This window comes from Elgaria multicarinata, chromosome 5 (assembly GCF_023053635.1).
Source record: "Elgaria multicarinata webbii isolate HBS135686 ecotype San Diego chromosome 5, rElgMul1.1.pri, whole genome shotgun sequence".
In the NCBI taxonomy this organism is placed as follows: Eukaryota; Metazoa; Chordata; class Lepidosauria; order Squamata; family Anguidae; genus Elgaria; species Elgaria multicarinata.
In genome coordinates this window covers 119773123-119794105 of record NC_086175.1, presented here as the reverse complement: position 1 = coordinate 119794105, position 20983 = coordinate 119773123, and positions in this window count along the sequence as shown.

Here is a 20983-nt window from a genome sequence, read left to right as displayed (position 1 = left end):
TACAGTGCATAAAATGACATTTCTATGTGCATCAAAGCAGGGATGATGGTGAAGATTGCCAGGCTATGACAGGGTCACACAATTTGAACCCAAATGAGGGTGTAGAAGAATTCCCTGCTCACTGCCTGAGTCCCAACCTTCCAAAACAATAGCTTTAAGACTCTGCTTTAAGATCTCACTAAGGCCTCTTCTGGCCATGGGAAGCATTTCCAGCTAGGGATCAAGGGGTATCAGCCTTCCTGATAGGGATCTCTGTCACTTGGAAATCCAGCTCTTTGGGGACTTGGCGGACTTCCACTGCCCTCCCGGCTCCGCTTGCATTTCTGAGCTGATCTATGGGATTTCCCTAAACTCAAAGGGCTTGTTTACATAGTTCGGGCAGAGGGATGCAATTTGTACAAAGAGAAGTTGGCGCAAATTGCAGCCAAAATTCACAGTTGGCACAATTTGTGCAAATTGCAGAAATTATGGATGGAATTTGCATGATTTTTTTTTAAAAAAAATTAAAACAACAACAACAACATGGAAAATCTGCTAACTGGCCCCACTTGCTGCAGACCAAGTGGGGCCAGTTAGAAGAAAATGGGCTGAAGTCCAGGAGCCTGAGCCTACGGAAACCCATCAAGTGCCACTTCCCAAATGGATTTCCTCTGACATCTCAACTTCCTGATTACCAGCTGCAAATGGCAGCTTCTCTCAGAGTCAGGAGAAACCTTGCATCTTCTGGCTCTTTGGTACTGTGAAAGGCTGCCAGGAATCAGGACAGCTTGGAAGCCTGCCCTGATCCCTGGCTGCCTTTGGCACCCGCTCCCATGAAAACCACATGTGCTGGGGAAAGGCTCACACACACACAGAGGACCTGCAGAGGCGACAGGGATCTCTGCAGGGAGTGAACTTTCAAACACGCCCCAGGTATTTGCACTAGCATAGCCCCTTTAAACACACACACACACACACACACACACACACATTCAATTTAATGGAGTGGATGCAGCCTGTGTGTGTCAAATAATTCACATGATCAGGAGAAATCTTGGGATTTCTTTTGGGATGTGAGAGGCTTGAAAGCAGTCCTTGATTGTCAAATGGGGATCCCCTTTTTCTACTTCCAGCCTTTACAAATGGATGGTCAGGCGTACCCTTAGGTGGAGTAGGGCACTGAAGGTTTGCTGACGTTCAAGGACTTTTAACTTGACATGAGCAAGTTACAAAAATCCTAATATGAATTCCCATTACTGGATACCCTGGGAATTAGATTTCTCTTGGTTCCCCATGTCTGGGATACTGCCACAGTAGGAACCATGGATTTAAGGGAAGACCCATCATGTATGCTTGGTGGTGAAGGGTACAATTGTGGGGGCAGGGTGGAGGGCTGTCAGAGTAGGCTAGTTATTAGGTAACCCATTACACACCATGGCAAAATGCCAGTGTTGAATGTATTTGTAGTGGAGGAGGTGCACGTCCTTTTATATATTTATTCAGATGGGATTAGCAGAATATCCCTACCCAGTTTCTAGCCCACCACATGGAAGAATATCTCATTTGTTGGGCTGTGGGACCAAGTCTCCTAGTCCTGTCCCCAACTTCACTGCTACCAGCACTCTACCACGTGACCTCTGCAAATTTGGCAGAGCTCTTAAGGGGGGGGGGTCTGGGCCACATGATCAGGAACTCCAATCACCCAGAGCTCCCAGAAATATGGGAATGGAGATACTAAAGTATAACTTGCTCCTCCTTCACCAAACATAAAGAGGTTAGAGGGGCAAGTGGGGCACTGGGACAGTGGGTGAGCTGTGCCTTCCCCTGTCCCTAATTCATGGGTTATCCCTGCACATGGCCAATGAATAGTTCAGAAATGGAATTGGTATCCCAAAAATGTGTGGCTCTGCTTGACATTGTAGCATCCATCGCTCTAGTACAGGGCTCTCCACCCTTTTTGGTTCAGAGAGCATAACTGGAATTTTGGGAGAGGGTTGTGTGGGCACTCTCACAAAATGACTGCCATGGGCTTTGCCCATTCACAGAATGGCTGCTATACCTGGCCATAGAGTACACATTTCACAGAAGGTGAATGGGTGAAACTAGAAGAATTGCCCAAGAAGCTGAGTACAAGGCAGAGGTAGGGTCTGAGCTGAAAAACACAAAACCATTCTTTTGAACCCAAATAAAAATGGCATTGGCAGGCTGCCGTTCATGCCAGCTGCCCAGTGGGTGTTTTTTATTCAGACAGCCTGGCAGGCACCAAGAGGGCACCATGTTGGAGAACGTACACACACCCCTTTCTCGTAAATCAACAATTGAGTTATTCTAGTTGTGCTCACTGTGGCATGTTTATTTCAAGTAGGTTTTGAATAGGCTGATCTTGTCCTCCATAGACCTTGGAGGAGGTTTTTAACAACCATGCAAGAACAATTATTATCACTGATCTCATTAATGTTAATTGGAGTTGCATCATGACTAACTCCAGGCATGCTGCTCTGAAAAACGTAGCCCTTAGCCACTGCATTGCTTGAAGGAAGGAATAAGCCAGATCTTTTAATGTTATCTGTTTGTGCATGAAAGAAGGACTAGAGTTTTCCTGTGGCTGAGTGTCTTCTGAGGTGAATGCGTGTGGGTGGGTTCCAATTAATGCTGCAACAAACACTTAAACTGAAGCGACAAGCATAGCTTTGGAAAGGATTTGTTTTAAATTTACATAAGGCCTGTTGTTATTTAACTTTCAACTCCTGGAAGAAGCAGGCTTAAAAGGTATTTGGAAAATTGCATTTCAGGTGGCCTTCCCCAGTAAAACTAAGATTAAGGAGAGCAAAAGGCAAGTGTTGCTTCCAGACTGTACCTCAAGCAAAACTCAAGGCAAAGTTTGGAAGTTCCTATGCAGAGAAAACCTTCAAAGCATTTCAAGGGAAGCGAAAAAGGGTTTTAGGAAGACTACCCAATTTTCTCAGCAGTGGGGTGCAGGGGAGGTTGTTCCACACGTCCATATTTGCCACTGAATTCTGCCTGCAGCAACATTTGAGGCAAATATTCTGCTTAGGTAAAACACAAAGAATTTGAAGGGAAGGTAAACATGTTTTGCTAATACTAGTGGGACATACATACATATGGCCCTTTTTCTTTTAAGTGGAAATAGCCTTGGTAGTCCTTCAAACAGCATCTGCCTTTGAATGGAGGGACATCCTTTGACAGCCATTCAAATAGAGGACTGTCCTCTCTAAATTCAGACACATGGCCACCCTGCATAAGGATTGTGGTTTCGATATCAGCCCTGGATTCCATAAAATCCAATTCTGGCCAGAAAGATTTCACAAATGCCTTGCTAAAATGCCACCTAGGTCTCCTAAAGTTTTTTTTTTAATGTTATTAGTTCTGTATATATATTCTGCATATTACCATGCTCTTTTAGTTTTGCAAAGGTCAAATGGATGTAAAAATAAAAATAAAAATGAAAGGATGTACTGAAGGCATTTGGGGGAACTGCTCAGACCTCTAAATCCCATAATCACTGTAATAAGTGACCTTATTAGTATCAAGTACAGGGCACAAAAGTAATAATAATGGGTGGAGACTCTCAATAGCAATATAATGAGGCTGAATATTTAGGCTTTTATGTTGTTAGCTTTAGAAGGGAGTTATAATGCTGAAGGAATTGAGCTCCCTAGGTGCTCATGTCTACCCCTAGGGAAGGAGAGGGGAGGTTCTCCCGATATGCTGATCTCAAGATCCTCCACCAGGATTCACACATGGTGCACAATGTCCAGGGAGGAAGCAGGGATGTCATGGCTACCATTTTATTTTTTATTTTATTTTTTAGAAGTAGCAGGGCTGGTTGCGCAAGAGCGAGGCCCTGGTTCAACTAAAAGGAATGGAAAAGAACTCCCCACCCCCCAAAATTGGCGCCCCAAACTGCCTCCCTGCCATCCCAGGGGTGGCAAAATTGCTGCCACTGCCTCCGCTGATGGGCACAGAGCTGGGCTTACTCGCAAGTAAGCGGGCACTAGGTGGGACGGGCGCCCACACCTCCCACGGTCTCAGGATGCTCCCAGGACCACTGGAAAAATTGGGATAATTGGGAAAGTAGTTATCCAGGGAAAATGGAGGGGTTGCCATTGGTTGACCCTGGGATCCTGTGTGCATCATGTGGATGCACAGGGACGGCCAAAGCACAACCCCAGGATAAAAGTCCTGTGTAGATATGCCCTGTAAATAAAGACGTGAGACACAAGTAAATTGGGATAATTAGAGCCACATTTTATTTAAATACCACTCTGATCTGCATGGGTGAATGACTCTGCAGGATGTTACTTCTTTCAGTCCTGATGTTCCTTTGGTAAGTTTCCTGCTCTGGGCAAGGAGAAGTAACCAAGACCACCCCGAATCCTAAGTAGGCATATTTGTCTCACCAAAACTAAGCTTGTCAAAGTTCTCTGAATTCCATCTCAAATATCTTCCCAATTCAAGGCCATATTTGACTATGAGCTTCTTCTTTGTGTGTGTGTGTGTGTGTGTTGGGAGGGGGGGATAAAACTCCATGAATATTTTCACGTGTAGTTTTCCAAATGTGTGCATCAATTGAATTGTACACATTCTTCTCCTGCCGTTTAAAGCATATCTGTGTGCACTTCTCATCTGGATTACTGCAATGTGTTATACGTGGGGCTGCTTTTGAAAATAGTCCAGAGACTTCTGCTGGTCCAAAATAGGAAAGTGTGATCGTTAACATGGAGTGGTGAATATGATCACATTATGCCAGTACTTTTCCGTCCATACTGGCTGCTAATCCCATTTCCAGGTCTGACTCATTGTGCTGGTATTAACATTCAAAGCCCTAAACAACTTGGGGCCAAGTTACCTGATAGATCATCTCTGCCCACATATATCTGCCCAGATCCTCAGATTATCTTCAGCTGTCCTTGTCCCGGAGCCCTTGAGGTGGGTGGCTGTTAAACCTTTTCTGCTGTGGTTGCCATTTTGTGGATTGAGCTACTCAGAGATGCCCACCTTGTGCTCCTTTCAGTAAAGACCTTATTATCTCAGGTTTTTAGTTTCTGTTATTTCAAATTATTATTATTATTATTATTATTATTATTATTATTATTATTATTTATTTACATTTATATACCGCCCCATAGCCGAAGCACTCTGGGCAGTTTACAAAAGTTTAAAACAGTGAACATTAAAAAGAAATATGCAAAATTTAAAACCATAAAAACATAAAATACAAACAAAAACAGACAATATCCATTTAAAAACAACTATTCTGGGGTCAGTTAAAAAACTCAGCATATGCTGTTAAATGCCTGGGAGAAAAGAAAAGTCTTGACCTGGCGCTGAAAAGATAACAATGTTGGGGCCAGGCAAGCCTCATCGGGGAGAGGATTCCATAATTGAGGGGCCACCACTGAAAAGGCCCTTTCCCTGGTTGCCATTCTCCAAGCTTTCCTTGGGGTAGGCACCCGGAGGAGAACCTTAGATGTTGAGCCTAGTGTATGGGTAGGTTCATGTCGGGAGAGGCGTTCCGTCAGGTATTGTGGTCCCAAGCCATGTAAGGCTTTATAGGTTAAAAGCAGCACCTTGAATTGGGCTCGGAAGGATACAGGCAGCCAATGCAAGCGGGCCAGAGTCGGTCTTATATGCTTGAACCTTCTGGTACTGTATTTTAAATCTCTACACTGTTTCTGGGTTTTATTTTGGCTTTTATTTTTATTTTAACCTGTAGTTTTAAACTTTTATGTTGTCTCTTATTGTGTTGTAATATATTGTTTTAATCGTTGTGAATCACCCAGAGAGCTGTGGCTATTGGGCTGTATAGAAATGTAATACAGAGAAAAAGAAATTAAATATAAATGGCTGTGCTGTAATTACAGCTAACTAGCACTCTCATCCTAAAGACAATTGTTTCAGTGTTCATGTGGAATTAATCATTTAACTGGATAGGCACAAAGGTGGCAATACCATTTTGTAAATTACTTCCTTCTTTTATACAATTTCTTTCTTTCAACAAGTTGCAATGATAAAAACAGTCCCACTGATGGATTGGTGGCAAAATTTAAGGGTTATGTGCAATATCAACAGACCCACATTTACAGTAAATCCCCACTCAGTCATAAGAATAGGGTTGAAATGAGTTCAGTTCCTCACTTTCAAACCAATACAATTAACCAAAATGAAATTGTCCTTTGAATTTAGGGATGTCAGAGAAATCCACAACAAAATCAAACAATACTACAAGTGAGAAGGATCTTGGAATTGTTGTAGATCACAAGGTGAATATGAGCCAACAGTGTGATGTGGCTGCAAAAAAGAGCAAATGCTATTTTGGGATGCATTAATAGAAGTATAGCTTCCAAATCATGTGAGGTATGTTTAGCCTGGAGAAGAGAAGATTGAGGGGAGACATGATAGCAGTCTTCAAATACTTGAAAGGCTGTCACACAGAGTAGGGCCAGGATCTCTTCTCAATCCTCCCAGAGTACAGAACATGGAATAATGGGCTCAAGTTACTGGAAGCCAGATTCTGGCTGGACGTTAGGAAAAACTTCCTGACTGTTAGAGCAGTATGACAATGGAATCAAATACTTAGGGACATAACGGTCTCTCCCACACTTAGAGGCATTCAAGATGCAGCTGGACAGCCACCTGCCAGGTACGGTTTAAGCAGTGGGGTGGCCTCAATGACTTTAGACACCCCTTCCAACTCTACTAGTCTATGATTCTATGAAGTTCAGATTTTTATGAATCTTACCCACTTTGACACAGTCTGGCAGATTCTGTGGACTTTTGGACCATTTTTCTAACATTTTGGAATTTTGCACAAATGTAGCAATACAAACATATTCAAAACAGAAAGAAAAGGGGGGAAACAGGCAGAAATATGGATTTCCCCCATAGGCTAAGTGTGAAAATGTGTGTTTTGGGGGGATTTGCCCATTTTTACAAGTGTGAATTTGTGCAATTTTGCGGGGTGGGGTGCGGTGGATCTGATTCTGTCAATTAGCAGACAATGGAATAAAAGGTACCTAACAATCCATGAAATGCCAACAGAACAATTTTATACAATTTGTTCATCCCTATGCAAAATATGTGGTTTTCTGAATTTTGCAATGGAGTTCTCCAATCCATGCAAAATACATACTGAGATCCTTCTGATATAGGGTGGGATACAAAGTCTTAATAAATAAAAAATAAAATAAAAATATTTTAGTGAAGTAATGTTCAAAAATGTATTATCTTGGGAAATTGGCTTGCAAAAAATGTGTATCAGGCAAATTGTGCATAAATGGCATGAATGCATCCAAATAGTCATGCACACATTAAAAAAAAAATCTCCAAATTTAGGACAAACCAAACTTTTGATTACAAAGGTTATCAGAGTTCAGGACAAAATGAAGCTGAAAAAATTGAGAAAGTGAGAGAAACCAGAATTGCCAGTTTCATCCATCTCTACTCAGTCATGAATCTCATTTGGTGAATTTGAGCCAGTAGTTCCCTCCTAGCCTAATCTACCTCACAGGGCTGCCATGAGGATAAAATGCGAGCCATACACACCACTTTGAAACCCTTGGAGGAAAGGTGATATATGAATATAATAAATAGGTTCAAGGAGAAAATCCGGGAAGCTTTAATCTACCGCTCATAGAACCAGGAAAAAAATACTGTGGTCTTTTGCAGGTAAAGCAATTTCTTTCTCTCCAGAATAATCAGTGTTTGTTTCTTGAGTCAATTTCCATCCACTTTAGTAGGTGACGCAAGTCATCACAATGACCGTGGTTACTCTGTCCGGTAATAAGCAGTGAAGTGGCATTTTCTCCTGTCATTGGGAAGATTGCAAATTGCTTGAAATTTGCACAAACACTGCTAATACCCACAATGTGAGAGGCAGAGAGATTACACTCCAAATTCCCAGATATTTTTAATGGCATTTCAGACTCAGCATGCAACATCTTATTAGGTTTACTATTAACCACCTGACATAAGTCATCGTACAAGTCAACAGACTTGTTAGTTAATGTTAACAAATGTGACAGTCACACACCATTGCTCCTTTCTTGCCTTTCATCTTTTATTATGTCAATGTTATGTAAGCACCATCTTCAGGAGGACAAATCAATACCACTGTAGTAAGTGTTTATCATATTCTAACAGGCACGTTGACTTGTGTGTGTGTGTTTTTCCATAGCATCTAGGAACACACACACACATGCACACACACACAGTATCGTTATGGGCAAAAGGAATAGATTATTCAGAAACACAGCTGAATCTGAAATCCTATTTCAGCATTTCTCTCCATATTATCTCATTCTTCCCTCCTTTCGTCTTTTCATTAAATTTTATTTTATTCCAAAATAAAAAGGGCAACAGAAGGGGGGGAAAAACACATAATACTAATGCAAGGATCACTAGAGAAACAAAGGCATTCACTAATTATAATTACTAGTCTATAATGTATGGAACATCTAAAGTGAAGACATAAGTAGTTGCTCAAAACCTAATGAAATGGTAAAAATATAGTTTATACAGCAAACAGAAGAAGTTTATGACTGTGTGCTATTTTGTGTGTATTGGCCGGGTGGGGTGGGGTGGTGGAAATATACCCAACTCTAGATGGTTGGAATTTGAGCAAAAGTTTGAAGAGCTTCTGTTAGATCAATGTTCTTTTCACCCAAGGACGAAATCCAAACAGCCCTCAAGCACGACTCCACCATTCCAGCGACAGAGGGTTCAAAAGTGCTTTATTGATTAATAATCAAGGCCTGGTCTCTTCAAAGGGAGCAATCAGACAAAAGACATAGGGAATACAGTACAGTATTTGAGCTTGCAAGGGGCAGGGCCCAATTGCAGCATTAACCAATCAGAACATAACACTGGGGCATAGCTAATTATGCTAAACAATTCTCTCTGTTCTGTAAACAATACCTTTGGCCTGACAGTAAGTTACAGAAGTTAACTTTGACACAGCAGCACTGGAGCCAGCTGGAGCCAGAGCTCTTGTTTATGTTAGATAAGACAGATGCAAGGATGCACACAAGGAGATATTCTCACATACAGGACATCATGACATTTTGCCTGCAATATGATGGCTACTTTACAGTTTCCTGTTAAAAATGGAGAGACTTCAGCTAACACTTCAACACAGGAAATAAATAAAAACCATGGTGTCATGATATCTTTCTTAAAGTTAGGATTCCTTGCTTACTGCACTGGCTGAGTAACTTTATACATACTCATAGTCTTCCAAATTGTATTAACCCACTACTCTTTAGTTGGTTTCTTTGGAGACTTCCAACTATTTGTTATATAGGACTTTGTAGCTGTATACAATTCTCAATTGCTCGGGGTTGTACATGTTCACTCTGCCTTCACTGTCATGCACAAGACACCCCCTTTATGCTGCCCATGTGTATGAAGGGGGGGTGCTTGCAAAGTACATGCACTTTAACACTTAATTTAACTTAAATTTAAACTTTGCTGTTTTAATTCTATATTTTAACCTATATCAATTTTTGCTGCGTGGTTTTAATCCTGGTTGTGCTTTTTATATTGTATTTTGTATTGATGTTTTTAAGTTGTTGGTTGTTTTATGCTTTTCATGGTTTTAATTTTTGTGAACCGCCCAGAGAGCTTCGGCTATTAGGTGGTATAAAAATGTAATAAATAAATAAATAAATAAATAAAATGCACACTGTTCTTATGGGCTGTAATCTTGTGTGCTCAGGGTTTCAGCTCATGGTGACAGCTAGGGTGACCACATGGAAAGGAGGACAGGGCTCCTGCCTCTTTAACAGTTGCATAGAAAAGGGAATTTCAGCAGGTGTCATTTGTACGCATGCAGCACCTGGTGAAATTTCCTCTTCATCACAACAGTGAAAGCTGCAGGAGCTCTACTGCAGCTCTACTGTGGCCAGATTTAAAAGAGAGCAGGGCACCTGCAGCTTTAACTGTTGTGATGAAGAGGAAATTTCAACAGGTTCTCCATATATACAAATGACACTTGCTGAGATTTCCTTTTCTGTGCAACTGTTAAAGATACAGGAGCCCTGTCCTCCTTTTCATATGGTCACCCTAGTGACAGCCTGCACACGTTTTGTCAGCTTCCCTCCTCTAGACCTTTTCCCATTGCAGGGGCAGCATTGGGGGGCAGTCAGCTTGGGGCAAGGTGGGCATGGGGGTTAGCTTCCATGCCCCCACTGTCTCTCTGCACATGACTGAGACTGCATTAGAGACAAATGCCTGAAGAGAGTTTGAGACATTACAAGATATTATTTCTGGCAGCTATTCTTAGATTCTAGAAAAGGAGTTCAAATTTGGAAGTTGCTAGTCAGTGTGCATGTGAATTCTCTTTCAATAAGATGAATAAAATGTAACCTTAAGGGTGCCATCCTGACTACAATGTGGAGTAACTCCATTGATTTCAATGTGACTAGCTTCTGAGTAGGGATGTATGAGAATTTTGTGTTTTTTCTTGCACAATATACAAACATGCCCTAGTCAAAGCCCCAAGCATGAGGGTGTGAACGTGTCCACCCAACATGCTTGCAAATTGCCAGACATGTGTTCACGTTTGATATGCACAATTTCCCCCCAGTTTGATTCTGTGCAAATTTCCTAATGCGAGCCATTTTTATTTATTATTATTTTGTTATTGCATTTATAGCCTGCCTTTTTTCCTGTTAAGGAACCCAAGGTGGCATACATAAAAATCGTCCTCTCCATTTTATCCTCACAATAACAACCCTGTGAGGTGGGTTGGCCTGAGAATTGGTGAGTGACCCAAAGTCATCCAGTGTGTTTCCATGGCCGAGTGGGGACTAGAACCTGGATCTCCCAACTCCCAGTCCAACACTTTAGCCACTACACCACACTGGCTCTCACACCACACATTTTGCCCTGCAGACTGTAAGCCCCACTTTAGTTTATAGATGAATGTGGCAGAAATTAGGAAATCTGAGCAAGGTTGGGGAAAGTTGTGCAAATTTCATGTTCAATCACAGCTTGATTTGTGTAATTTACCCATTCGTGCAAACCGAGCAGGGATTGAAAACGGGCATGAGATGAGCAGTGAGATGACATTTGGAGAATCCTAGCAGTCTTGACCATCACACATTCACCCATCTCTACTACCAAGTAAATAGGCCTTAGCTAGACCTACCTTATAGTCCGCAACAGAGGAGGGAAGATCTCACATTGAGATTAACGCAAGATCCCTCCTCTGTTTACACGTGAGGCGCGATTGAAGAGAGGCGTCGTGCCCACCATTTTTTAAAAAAAGAGGACGGAGTGCACGAACGTTCGTGCGCTAAAGGTAATTTTTTTAAAAAAATAATTACTTTTCCCGCTCCCCCCACCCCTGACGGGCGCAGCGCTCCTGGCTCCGCATGAGTAATTGTGGCAACGGGCCACACATTCCACAGTCTCGGGCTCAGCCCAGGACCACAGACAAACCGGGGCCAAAGTGGAGGGCAAAATCGCGGGGCAAGGGAGGGATCATCCCTCCCTGATCCCAGGATCCCCTGTGCGTCATGTGGATGCACAGGGATGATCCCGAGGTTCACCCCGGAATAAAGCCCGGTCTAGCTAAGGCCTTAGAGAAGCAAGTATGCCATGAAAAGTAATGGTGAAATGGAACCCACCCTCTGGCAACAAACCTCCCTCATGTGGTTCGGAAGGCAGAATATTTAATATCTTTTAAGCGCCTCCTAAAAACATATCTTTTAAAACAAGCCTTCCCTGGATTGTAATTTATTCTGGTTTTATGCGATTTTAAAGTTTTAAACTGGATTTTATGGCTTTAGTTGCAAACTGCCCAGAGAGCTTAGACTGTTGGGCAGTATAAATATGTAATAAATAAATAAATAAATAAATAAATAAATAAATAAATAAATAAAGTCACGTGGCATGTCAAAAGCACCTTTCCAGTATACGGCTATGAGAAATGTTGTTCTCATAATTACCTTTCTTAATTTCTCCACGCATTCTGTAACTCTAAATGATGCTGGGATTCTCATCTATTACAAAGGTCTGGCAGCCACTTGACAGGGTCAAAGCCTAACAATTAAACTCTCAGTGTCATGATTGTTTCCCCTGCCTCTTCTTCAGTATCTTCCTCGATGGTTCTCAAATGGTCCTCTTGGTCACGGTGAAACACAAACCATCTCCTTGGCCAATTCTAAAGCAAAAACACATGACAGCTGTGGAGGTGAACAAAGGTACAAGAGAGAGTTGAGGGTACTATTTACTAGGGGTGTACACTCCACCCCTGAATTATCTGTTAACTGTGAACATCCACAGAACATTCAATCTTCCAGAGCAGAGATTGGCTGCTTCCAAACACAGTCCAGAAGCTAAGTCATTAGGCAGTCCACAAAGTCAAGAAACAGCATCAGGCACAGCTCAGGAGACAAGATCAAAGATAGGATGGACCAAGTAGTTCCAACTGTGGCTGGACTTTCTGTGAACGCTTTTAAGCCCAAAGCCTGCTGGGCCCCACCCAGAGGTCAGCTGCTGTAATCAAGCCTCCCTTTGCAGAATCTTACTCCTGAGGAGTGTCATTCTCCTGAGGAGAACTTTCTGCAGGTGAGCACTCTTTCGCACAGGAGCCTTACCTGCCTGTCACTTGAGGCGACAATGCTCCTGTGAACCAGGGGGTTGCTCAGCCTCTGCCTCAGAGGCAGACTCCCTTTCCCCGACAGGGATGGCCCTGCAACCATCTCCCCAGAGGGCTCAGGCTTTTGTGGGTCTAGTGGCAGTCCCTGGTCTGGGATGTCCTTGGTTTCTGGGGCCTATAGCTCTTCCTCTGAGGAGGACTTCTCCAGTTGGGGCATGGTAATTTTGGAGAAGTTCTCAGGCAGTCACATTCCAGTGTTGGGCAGGGCCTAAGTCAAAAAAAGGTGGGACCTAAGGCAAAAAGGGAGAGGGCCAAAATAACACCATAGAATCATAGAATCATAGAATAGCAGAGTTGGAAGGGGCCTACAAGGCCATCGAGTCCAACACCCTGCTCAATGCAGGAATCCACCCTAAAGCATCCCTGACAGATGCAGTTATTGCCAATGGCAGTTACTTTACAGTAGGGGCCTGAAGGCCAAATTCCATTATGGAAAAGTTCTCAGGGCATCCCATTCTGGTAGTGGGTGGGACTTTAAGCAAAAGGGCCAAAATAACAAAAAAATAGCAGTGAATTTTAGCGTAGAGCTCTTACTGCCAGTAACCATACAGCAGGGGTGTTGAACCTCTTTCAACTTGGGCCTTAGCTAGACCAGGCTATATCCAGGGGCAAACCCCGGGATCATCCTTGTGCATCCACATGACACACAGGGGATCCCGGGATCAGGGAGGGATCATCCCTCCCTTGCCCCGGGATACAGCCCTACACTTTGGGCCTGCTTCTTCTGCAGTCTCGGGTTGAGCCCGAGACTGCATGGCATGTGGCCCATTTCCACGGGTTTACCCGGCTCCTCACCATTACTTGTGCAGAGCCGGGAGCCGTGCACAAGGCGCAGAGAAGCACCGCACCCATCAGTGGTGGTGGTGGGGAGTGGGGAAAGTAGTTAAGCTTTTTAAAAAAAACACCTTACCTTTGTGCACGAGCGTTTGTGTGCTCCGTCTCCTTTAAAAATAGAAAATGGTGGTCGTCTTCCTGAGGTCGTCATGCATTACGTGTAAACTGGTTGAGATCTCATGTTAATCCCAACACGAGGTCTTTCCGGTAAGTCTAGCTAAGGCCTTGGAGGGCCAAATAAGAGAATCTCTCAGGACATCACAACAGTGACATATTTGAGTTTAGAGCTTTTACTGACAGTAAGTAAGCCTTACGAGAGGCATGCTAACCTTTCAGAATGTGGGGAATAAACTCCACAAATTATTGGTGGTTGGTGGAAATGGGTTGGTGGGGGATTGGGACCATAGGAGGACCAGATTTGTATCCCAGGCCTGAGATTCGGCAGACCTGCCACTGTATAAAAAGGAATCTAGTTTGGAGCTGAGTATTCAAGAAAATCCTGAAGTACACAGAGGATGAGATGAGACTTGCAAGTGAAATTGAATGTAAATGGAATCACAAACACAAACACATAACAATCCCTCGCCCAGTGACCTATGATGTTGGCGTGTGAGCGTAATGATTCATCTTCTGGAGACAATGATGAAAGGACGTTTAAGAAGAGAGAGATGGCAACCTATTGGAGAAATCAATGACTTTGAGTTCAAAGCCCAGGAAGATGAAGTGAAAACGTAAGCAGCTAAACTGTTCTGATAAGCAATTCAGCATGAGACCCCCAAAGAAAAAGAAAAAATAACAAGAGAAAGGGGAATAATAGAAGAGGGAAGAGATACTGAAAAGTACTTTCAACTAAAAACAAAAAGTGGTTGAAGATGAAAGGAAAACCTGCAATTGAAGCAACCATATGTACCCTTTCTCCTATCTATTGCTGGTTTCTCTGTTGTTGTTGTTGTTGTTGTTGTTTGGGTATGGAAAGATTTGGGATATGTTTAATTTTTAATACCTAGAAGACATGGGGAAATATATATTTAAAAATTGGAAATATAAAAGCCAATTGTTGTTCAATTCTGTCTCCGACACTTCTCAGAACTTACATATCCCATGTAAGACAGCAAATAGTAGAAAAGGAAAAGGTGGGAGTCCGTATAAATTGTAGATGATACTGTAGGCATAAAGGCCAAATTGTGGTGTGTTATTTCATAGCTGGAGGGCATATTTTTGCCTCAATACACTAGTTTTGGGAAAGCTTTTTTTTGGGGGGGGAAGCAAGAGACAGTAAGAATTTTGAAATGACCATGTAGATCAAGTTAGTTGAACTTGGTTTGCTTTGTGTTGGATCCATATTTAGTCAGTAGACCCATTGAAATCAGTAGGCTTCAGATGAATTGTGACTTACTTAAGTCCCATGGGTTTTAATGGATCTACTTTTAGTATGACTAAATCTGATCCAACTCATTGAAATGTAACTCAGTGGGATGTAACCATTGATTTCAATGGGACCTAATTTTAGCCAGGATCCAACATCAAACAATTACTCTAAAATAAAGTAATCAACACATACTATGCAAAGAATCAGTGTAATACTACGTAACAGCTGGTACATTTTATTTCTTTTTTCCCTTTTTTTTTTTTTTGCATGCAATATGAAATGCTTTCAATTTGATGGAAAGAGTACTGGGGAGTTGCATGAGTTGTATAACTTAGGTGATCATCCCAGAGTGCAGGACATGGAATAAGAGGCTCAAGTTACAGGAAGCCGGATTCTGGCTGGACATCAGGAAAAACTTCCTGACTGTTTAAGCAGTACGACAATGGTACCAATTGCCCAGGGAGGTCATGGGCTCTCCCACACTAGACGCCTTCAAGAGGCAGCTGGACAACCATCTGTCAGAGATGCTTTAGGGTGGATTCCTGCATTGAGCAGGGGGTTGGACTTGATGGCCTTCCAACTCTACTATTCTATGATTCTATGACGTACTTAAGTTTAACCATTTTAGCAGTAGGCCAGGGCTTACTAAGCCATCCACTGAAAGCCCCCTCTTTTTATAGATTTACTAATCAAAATTATGGCTTTAAAGTACTGTCTTGCCTCAGCATTAGAAATGGAGTCATGCAGGGCCATTGTAGACTTGCCCAGGTCTCTACCCTGGCTTTCTGGAGCCAACCCAACAGTCCAGAGGGGCACAGTAAAAACCTCTTGAAGAGAGGAGCCTCAATGACCTAAAAACATTGGTGATGGTGCATCAGCTGCCTTGGCAAGGCAAGACCAGATGGGGAATGATGGTAACAGCCAGCTCCCTCTGAAGCTGAGCTCCACTGCTATGGTGACTGGGATGCATCTCAGGTGGTGTGGTGAGTGGACAAGCCTGGATATTACATAAATTAATTTTATTTATTTATTTGTTACATTTATATACCGCCCCATAGCCGAAGCTCTCTGGGCGGTTTACAAAAGTTAAAAACAGTAAACATTGAAAGTATACAAAATTTAAAAACATAAAAACAACAGTATCCCTTTAAAAACTACAGTTCTGGGGGTCCGTTGAAAAACAAACTTAGCGTTGTTAAATGCCTGGGAGAAGAGAAAAGTCTTGACCTGGCACCTAAAAGATAACAGTGTTGGCTCCAGGCGAGCCTCATCGGGAGGTGAAGAGGAGGGCAGCTGCAGAGTTTGCTGCCAGTTCTTTGGCTGATGTAGTGGCCACTAATTTGTATTGGTTTAAAGGGGGATTAGACAAATTTCTGGTGTATAAGGCTATCAATGGCTCCGAGCCCTGATGGCTATATGCTACCCCTACTATCAGAGGCAGTAAGCCTCTGTACACCGGTTGCTCAGGAATGTGGGTGGGAGGGTGCTTTTGACTCAGGTCCTTCTTGTGGGTTTCCCATGGGAAGCTGGTTGGCCATTGGATGGATCGTCTTCTGATCCAGCATAGCTCTTCTTATCTTGGTATGTTCTTCTTGCTTGTAAAGCGCTAGCCAAGGACAACTCCCCTTAGCTCTCTGAGGATACAGGGGGAGGGTGGGAAGCACCAGGGAGAAGAGGAGTCAAGATACCCCCTCCCCTAGTCAGCACCTGGAAAGAGCAGAACTTACCCAATTTGCACCCCTTAAACCCAAATGCGGACTTGAATAGAATTTACAGTCAAAGGACATAGCTAGATGGGGATTTATCCCAGGCCAAATCGTGGGAACGTCCCTGTGCATCCACATGATGAACAGTGGATCCCGGGATCAGGGAGGGATGATCCCTCCCTTACCCTGGGATCTCGCCCTTCCCTTTGGCCCCAGTTTTTCCGCAGTCCCGGGATGAGCCCGAGTCCGCGGAATATGTGGCCGGGTACTGTGGGTTGACCTGGCTCCGTGCAATTCCTCGTGTGGAGGTGGGAGTCGTGCTCAGGAGCGCTGCGCCCATTGGGGGTAGGGTGGGAGGAGCAGGGAAAGTAATTTAAATTTAAAAAATATTTAGCGTTTGCACACAAGCGTTCATGTGCTGCTGCCCCTTTAAGTTTTTTTTAAAAAAATGGTGGGCACAACGCCTCTCCTTCTGAGGTCATCATGACCCGGCTCCGCCTGATTTCTTGGAAGGAGCCGGGAGCCATGCACAGGAGCGCTGCACCCATCGAGGGTGGGAGGGTAGCTGAGAAAGTAATTTAAATTTTAAAAAACACCTTTGTGCACGAGCGTTCGTGTGCTGCTGTCCCTTTAAAAAATAAAAATGGTGGCCACAACGCCTCTCCTTCTGACATCGTTGTGCGTCGCATGTAAACAGAGGAGGAATTTCGCATTAAACACAACATGAGATCTTCCCTCCTCTGTCATGGGATAAAAGGTAGGTCTAGCTAAGGCCGAAGTCTGTAGAGTCCCAAGCTTGTGATGTGATTTGCAGATGCAAGGCGTTCCAACAACATGCACACGCTTGAAAAAATGTGTATGAAACAAATGTGTGTGTTTTGAAAAATCCATGCAAACATGCTTTAATCAGTAGGTGTAGAATGTGTTCATTAAAACAAAAAGACAAACAAAAACCATGATGAAACGCGTGTGAACATATGAACAAAAGTTTGTGTGGAAAAATAAAAAAAAAGTTTGCAATCTGACAAGGATGAGTTTCAAGGTGGAATTCGGAAAACCTCAATGAGTTCTGCTGATTCGCGCATCCCTAGGGAAAAGGCCTGGAAAGGTTCCAGGAATGTCAAATACCCCCCACCCCCTGCACAAACGATCTGTACCTCATGGGTCATAAAGAACTATCAATGCCAATGAAAACATGGCAAGACCCCAATGTGGCTGGGTTTTGTAATTGACAGGTGCCCCAAACTCGATTTCCATAACATCGAGTTATAAGAGGAGAGGACCCCACGGCAGCACTCCAATGGTAATTCATCCTTTTCATCAAAGCTGGAATGGGAGGCGGGGGGTGGGGGTTGTTTCTCTTTGTAGAGCAGCACCATTTTCCGTTAGCAGGAGCCTTTCTGTTTGTGTTATATAACCTTTCCCGACACGGAAAGAATGCCGCTTCCATTCACAAAGCTTCCATTAACTCCAGGAGGTCGGCACATGGCTAATGTCAGTCCCCTTTGGTCTTAGATTACCTTTTAAAAACTAATAAAGCCTAATTAAAATTCAGCTAATGTAAATCTGCATTTGGTATTCTAACACAATTGGGTTAATGCAAGCGAGAGGGGAGGGAGAGCAAAGAGCATTGTTCAAAAGCTGCTCAGATTAGCTGAATTACTACTTCGCTAAAAGCCTCTGCCTTCTTCTTTTTTTAATGCGGCAGGGTTTGACAAAAGCAAATAATTAGGTTTTCTTCATTTTTAAATTGAACTTTTTCTTCTTAATGGCTGCTCAGAGCTTGCTCAGGAGAGACTCTGGAAGAACTGACAGTGCAATTATATGAATTCACCACAGACAGAGTTTGGATATCACTTGCTCCAGAGGAAATGTTGTTCAAAAGCCGGCCTGCCACGGTTGCCACTGTATTTCTGACAGGAGCCCTGTTCTTATAACAACAGAAGCTGAAATCCAACTGGTTCTCACTGTGCATGGAAAACATTGCCTGTAGAAGTGCTAGCAGTCAGGCAGCTGTTAACAGTGGAGTGGAAATGATAACCTTTCCTCTCTCCATTACCAGTGGGTGACCTTTACGCAACTGGATTTGGAACTGGACTCTGCAAACTGTCTATATTATTATTATTAATAATAATTTTAATAATGATTTTTCTGAGCCAAATTATGAAATTCTGAACATGTCATTACCAGGAGTGCAAAAAGACATGTATATGTCTCCCCACCTGCTAGGGAGGGATGGACTCACCTGTGTCTGGCTCGTTGGATGCCTGCCAAGCTGCCACAGCCATACATAAGCTTCTTTGGGAAAGAATGGAGGCTCCGGAAATTGTGGGTTTCCCACGTTGCATAAATGGGGCCTTCATGGTCGCAATTTACACAACATGGAAAATATGTATTTTCCAGAGCTGCCATTGCTGCAGCAATGGAGGCTCTGGATGAGGGCAGCAGTTGACAGCTTCTTCTCAGGCCATGCAGTCACTCAAAGTGCAGGGCTGTGAAAGCACCACTGCCTGGTAAGCTGGGTACAGGGGGTGAACCCAGGGGAGTTCAAGAGGCAGCTGGACAACCATATGTCAGGGATGCTTTAGGGTGGATTCCTGCATTGTGCAGGGGGTTGCACTCGTAGGCCCCTTCCAACTCTGCTATTCTATGATTCTATGAGTCTGACAGACTCCCAGATCCAGTTGGGTGCCCACAATATCTCTTTTGTCATCCCCACTCAGTGTGACCCCCAATCCCTGTCCATCCAAGAACACATTGTCATTGTCTTACTGCCCTCTTTCCTTTGTAGATACTTGGTGGTGGTGACAAGGAAGTCTAAGTGGAAGCCTCTTTGAAGGGCATCTTTCTCCAAGGTGTCCAAGTCCTTAATGTGAATGTCAGTGTCTTTGGAAACTACATCTCCCAGACATGGAAACACATAATTTCCAGAAGGACACTCCATGCTCATACTAAGGATTCCTTATTCTTGAAAATGGCAATTCCCAGTGTCCAGGGCACCTGGATTGCAGCCCTTGCCATGTTCAAGATATGAAGTAGGGAGGGAATGTGGTGATGTATGCATGTTTCAAACACTTTTGTGTGTGTTTGCAGAACACATTGCAAGCTCAGAAATATACGAATTTTGACCAGATTACTTTCAGATCTGCATTTAGGTCTTGGAAATGCAACATGTTTATGGATAAGTGTGCAAATAGCCAGCCAGTCTTATCCTGGAATGGGAACATGGAAGATTGATCATTCAAAGCATGTTCTCTTTCACCAAAGTACGATCCCTTCCCAAGGGAAGGATCTACAACTAAACCTAAACAGGAACAATGTCAGTCAACCACTGGAGAATTGCAAGCAATAAAAATCAATAAATCACATATCTACAAAGACCTGTCCCAAATATGTGATTTCAGTGTGAGAAGGAGGAAATTATCTTTGGATGAGAAATTCAATAGGTTGGCATCCCTTTTCTGGTCTCTGTTCCTGGATATAGCAATCGAGAATTTCATGGGAAGCACTCTTTGAAAAAATGAAATCAACACCCCCTGCAGAGCCCTGCATGCATCCACAATATGCTATAGAAGGATTGGGGACCCCTTGGAGCAGTTTCAAGGGGGACTACAGGTGGGGAAAAGGGGATGGAAATGCCCTTTGCATGAACAGATTTCACTGGCAATATTTGGATGTAGCCCAATAGCAACACATCAAATGGCTTCAGCAAATCAATGCATGCTCTGAAAACATCTGAGCATGCTTAATACTATCCCACTGGGTTTATGTCTTGAGTAAAATGTATAGAATTGCACTGTTAAGCAAGGAAATTTTGCTCACAAGTTAGCTGGTGATAGCCCAGCTCAAAATGACAGAATGTGGGTCAGTCTTCGTACAGCAGCACAGTTTGCCATAAATCAAGATTTTAATTAAGGTGATAATTGTTTGTTTTTAAAATTAAGTGGCTTCTAGCTCAATTCAATGGTTTGTTTTCAATGCCTATGGGGGGAAATCAATAGGTTGTATTTACACTCTTCTCTTGAATCAGTGTTACAAGATAATGAACCTCATTTCTACTCGAGTGGTATCATCAACACAAGTACACAGAAAGAGTCCAATTGCACCATGCTCTCAGCGTTTTCGTACCACGTGTTGCACAGAGGGGAGACCCCTAAATTAACAGTACTGCACCCGGGTAGCTATCTTAGCTTTTCTTTTATTTATAGTGGGTGAATTCACCTTCATTTGGCATCAAGATACGCAAACCACATTGCCTAAAAATCCCCATAATACTAATGATTTGACTCATAACAAAGGCTACAGCTGGGTGAACATGTCAGCAGGAATAGTCCAAGACCGATTGGAAAGAAAGTGCATGTGGTGAATGCAGCTGGGAAAACAGTATATGCTTGCATTCTGGCTGCATTA